Source organism: Dipodomys merriami, unplaced genomic scaffold, assembly GCF_024711535.1.
Source record: "Dipodomys merriami isolate MVZ:Mamm:240054 unplaced genomic scaffold, mDipMer1.0.p SCAF_6, whole genome shotgun sequence".
NCBI lineage: Eukaryota > Metazoa > Chordata > Mammalia > Rodentia > Heteromyidae > Dipodomys > Dipodomys merriami.
This window is the reverse complement of record NW_027206179.1, coordinates 71173681-71178756: the sequence shown is the minus strand read 5'-3', so window position 1 is coordinate 71178756 and position 5076 is coordinate 71173681. Positions and strand designations below refer to the sequence as shown.

General features: G+C 46.3%; 1 pseudogene; it reads right to left on the bottom strand.

The window, feature by feature from the left end:
- Nucleotides 1-3911: 3911 nt before the first annotated feature.
- LOC138813574 (protein transport protein Sec61 subunit gamma pseudogene) lies at nt 3912-4117 on the bottom strand (annotated as a pseudogene).
- Between the last annotated feature and the right edge of the window lie 959 nt (nt 4118-5076).

Genomic DNA, 5076 nt, shown 5'->3' with positions numbered 1-5076 from the left:
TGCCTTCATCAGTCCCTCTCTTGCTTGGGACAATATAGGATCCCCCAGCGTTCTCCCTGCTGCTGCTCCAAGCTTCCTCTCCTTTGCCTTATGCTTAACACCTCAAGAATGTGACCTCTATTGCCCTGTCCCTTGATGAAGTATTATCCCTCCAGTCCCTGCCCCTCCTCCTCACCTTCCCAGATTAAAACCTTCCCAAATTCCCTCCTGGAGTAGGCTGAGCAGCTGCAAGCAAACTCGTGGTGTCTGTGGGCGCGCCGCCATCTGGCGGTCATGTTGGGTAACTGCAAGCGGGCCCCCGACGTTTCCATAGAATGAACAGGAAGCGGCTGTGGACAGATCCATTCGTTTCTTTTGCCCGTGAAATGGGGGAATGTCTCTCCTTGTAAGCCTCTCCCCTTCCCCTCCACCAAGTGCCTAGTGCTTGGCACAGACTCAGCAGCTGCCAGCGTTGTGTTCAGCAGTGGCCAGCAGCGTTACTGGCCTCCGTGAGGCTATGCACAGTCCATGGCTGCTAGTATAGTCATGCTTTGCGTGAGGGGCTTTGATCCACGGCAGCCGCGTTTCCTCAGGGGCTTCAAACGGTGGCAAAGGGTTAAAAAGTTCCTCTCACTCGATGACAGTGTGGCCAACGTGATGTCAGAGAGGCACACCTACTGCACTGCCAGGTTTAGAAAAGTAAAGTCTGTGCACAGTACAGGATACTTGACAATACTCACAAACAGGTGCTGATTTATGTCTTTATAGGTTTTTCTTTTAATTGTCCAAGTGTGTTCCTAATTATTTAAAAAAAAGAAACAACAACAACAAAAACCCTTACTGTAAAGTTTGTTCCCCAGCAGCTCTGCATGTCTCATGTTTTGGCTTCTGGGAGTGAATGACCTAGATTCCTGTGTGTGTGTGTTGCTTCTGGGGCTTGAACTCAGGGCCTGGGCACTGCCCCCTGAACTTCTTTTTACACAAAGGCCAGGGCTCTATCACTTGAGTCACAGTTCCACTCACAACTTTTCTTGAGTAGTTGATTGGAGGTGAGTTTCATGGGGTTGGCTCTGAACCACAGTTCTTAGATCTGTGGTTGTAGCCTCCTGAATAGGTAGGATTATAGGAATGAGTCACTGGTGCCTGGAAACCTAGATCATCTTGCTTTGGGTGGGCTCTAGATTGTTCAGTGATAAAATGAATGACCTTAATGGGACACATGGCTGCATTATCTCCATTTTACTCAAAAGAAAACTGGGCTTTTTAGAAGTTAGTAGATTAAAAGAACAGACCAGCAGAGGGAAGAATCAGCACTCTAGATCCATTCTTTTGACTTCAAATCCCAGGCATTCTTTCTATCACTCTGAGAAAGAGAGAGGGAGAAAAGGGGAACTGTTAGGTAGATAAGAATAAAAGGTGGCAGATATAACACGAGTCTAATCATGAGATCTTTCCCATTGTGCCTAGGGCTCCTTCTCAAAGCATCTTCTTCCCATAATGCTATGTGTTCCGCCTCAAAAGTTTCATCAAACCATAATGCCCTGGCACTCACTCAACCAATGAAAAGCTGGGGTAGCACGTGCACAAGCACGTGCACAAGCCATCAGGGAATCAGAAAAAAGCCAAGGCAGGAAGATATGGGAGGAACCCATGCTATAAAAGATTCCACTACAGCACCAGTGGCTCATGCCTGTAATCCTAGCTACTCAGGAGGCTGAGATTTGAGGATTGAGGTTCAAAGTCAGCGTGGGCAGGAAAGTCCCTGAAACTCTTTTTTTGGGGGAGGGGATCCAGTCGTGGGGCCTGAACTCTGGGCCTGGGCGCTGTCCCTCAGCTCTTCAGCTCAAGGCTAGCACTCTACCACTTGAGCCACAGCGCCACTTCTGGCTTTTTTCTTTTTGCTTATATGGTGCTGAGGAATTGAACCCAGGGCCTCAGGCATGCAAGGCAAGCGCTCTACCACTGAGCCAACTTCCCAGCCCCGTCCCTGAAACTCTTATCTCCAATAAACCACCAGAAAACCAGAAATGGTACTGTGGTTCAAGTGGTAGAGCACTAGCCTTGAGCTGAAGAGCTGAGAGACAGCCCTCAAGCCCAGAGTTCAGCTCCATGACCAGAAAAAAAAATATAAAAAGACTCTACTAGATTCCCTTGAATTCCTTTCCCAAATGGAGAGCTATTTTCTTTCATGGCTTTCCTTTCCTTTCCAATAAACTTAATCTGTCTAGCTTAAACTTTTTCTGCCTTTGAATTCTTTAATGGGCAGAGAAAACAAATGCATCCTCCCAGATGCCATCACTTCTATTTGATTTCCTGTGAAAGTTTTAGTAATTGAGTCCTTTTGTTGTTGTTGTTTTTGATGCCAGTATTGGTACTGGACTTGAACTCAGGGCCTGAGTGCTGTCCCTTAGCTTTATCACTCTAAGCTGGAATTCTACCACCTGAACCACAACTCTACTTTCAGCTTTTGGGTGATTATCTGGAGATGAGAGTCTTACAGATTTTTGTGTTGGCTTTGAACCACCATCCTTAGATCTTGGCCTCCAGAGTAGCTAGGATTACAGGCATAAAGCAGCATCACCAAGTTTAGCATTAGAATCTTTGCAAGTTGGGATTAAGGGACTAGAGAAGAAAGAGCATATTCATTAGACAGAAGTACTAATTCTGGGCTGGGAAGGTGACTCAGTGGTAGAGCGCTTGTCTTGCATGCCTGAGGCCCTGGGTTTGATTCCTCAGCACCACATAAGCAAAAAGAAAAAAGCTGGAAGTGGCGCTGTGGCTCGAGTGGTGGAGTGCTAGCCTTGAACTGAAGAGCTGAGGGACAGTGACCAGGCCCAGAGTTCAGGCCTCACGACCAGGAAAAAAAAAAAAGAATTACTAATTCTGAGGGCAACTTTCACTGGTGAAGATCCAGATCCCCTCATCTGAGAGTAAATCAATTTAAGTATGCAAAAGAGTTATAAATAAAGGATTGTATTCCTTTGATACTATATCTTTTAAAAGAGGTTTTCTCTTTCACACACACACACACACACACACACACTTGCAATGCTAAGGATGGGACTCATGGTCCTGAGTATGCTAGACAAGTGCTGTATTAATGAGCCACATCCCAACTCAACAATTATGTTTTAGAGAGAAAGGGAAACCAAATTTGAAATCCACTTATGGTCAAAGTACTGACCTCGAGCTTCTTCCGGGAGCTTGTGACTTCTATAGCATGCTCTGGTACAGTGGACTCTAAGCCAGCTGGGCAATTAGATGACAGATGTGGTCCTGATCCTACAGCTCTGCCCCCATTCGGCCTGCAGCATGGAAACTACAGCAGGAAACTTCCAGCCTCTGCCATCCTGAGAAGTTTCCCTACATGACCCAAGATGGTATTGTGTGCTCAGAGACCACCTGCTTCTGTCTTCCTCCTATTCTAGGAAAGACCTATAGCCTAGATGTGAGCTGTATTTTCTTCATGTTCTACAATGTATGTACTACTATTTAAACACAGTCAGGATTTTGCAACAGCATGGTGAGGAGAGCATATTCTCACACCCAATTTACAAGCAGGGACACAGCAGGCCAGATGTTGAATAACTGAACAGAGGGATCATTCTAGGAAGGAATGAAGGAATGAAGGAACGGAGGAAGGTAGGTCTGGCACTGGCTTAGCATCTAGCAGTCTCTGGGTAGCTGCTTTGCAGGTTGAATGGTTGGAGTCATGTGTGCTGGGTGTTTCAGAAGCACTGGGCTTGTTGTTCTTTTTTTGGATGGAAAACACAATTTATTTAAAAATTATTTTAATTTAGGAATAGAAAATGTCTTGGAAGGGGGATAAAACCAGAAAAACACTAAGTATTTAGGTGAATGTTTACTTGGTGAGCTTCTCGAACCCTCCCTCCCTCACGAATCCCCATGTTGAAAATGTCTCTAAAGTGTATTCAGCCACCCACAATGATGTTATTAATAGGGATATGGATCGATTCTACAAAGAAGCCAATGAAGCCCATTATTACAAATTCTATTCTGTTGCCGTGGTAATCTTCTGGAATTCTTTTCTATTGGGTTTGGCGCATCTTTTAGCCAGCCGAATTGAATCCTTTACAAACTGCTGACTTGGCTCATCAAACTGCATTACCTGATCCATGATTACCTGTGGGTGCCACTCCTCATACCACAGACACGTAGCCCTTTTTTTTTTTTTTTTTTTTTGTCAGTAGTGGATCTTGAACTCTGGGCCTAGGCGCTGTCCCTCAGCTCTTCAGCTCAAGGCTAGTGCTCTACCACTTGGGCCCCAGCACCACTTCCTGTTTTCTGGTGGTTTATTGAAGATAGGAGTCTCATGGACTTTCCTGCCTGAGCTGGCTTTGAACCATAATCCTCAGATCTCCTGAGTAGCTAGGATTACAGGTGTGAACCACTGGTGCCTAGCACACATAGCACTCTTGTTGTTTTTGAATATCCACTCTTGACAGCTCTGGCATCTGGAACTCAGGTACACACATAAGGCTTGCCTTGCTCTGTGTAAAGATCTGGTTGGCAGCACAACTGTTAGAACAAACAGAATCTATGAACTCCCCAGCCCTCTCCCATCTGTGGCCTTCAAGACTGCATTACTCTGGCTACAGCTTGTTAGAGCTACTCATTTACCTCAGCAGAAATTGACTTTATTCAACAGGCCTGTGTTTGGAGATGCAGAATGATGTCCCCTGTTCAATAGCCAAGTACCTCCTAGGCTTGTCAGAAACTCAGATGCTCAGCCTCTGGAATCACTGGGTGCACACAAACACATTCCTGGAGACAGTCCTGCACCTGGGGTAGTAGACACCAGGACCCCCTTTTCTTCTGATCTCAGGACCACTCTTCCCAGTGCAGGAACCCTAGTCCGGCACTCCTACAACCCCTCTCCCGGGGACTTTTGTTCTTGGGCTGATAAAACCTGAGACCCTGGGGTCAGTTCAACTTCATTCCCGTGTTGGGCCCTTTCTGAAGAGCGCTGGCCGCAGAGGTTGCTGAGTGTGAGATGGGCGGATGGATGATGAATGTCCCTGGGGGAATAGCCTGGCCTCTGGCTACATGTGCTTACCTCCTACTGCAGTAAAGGAG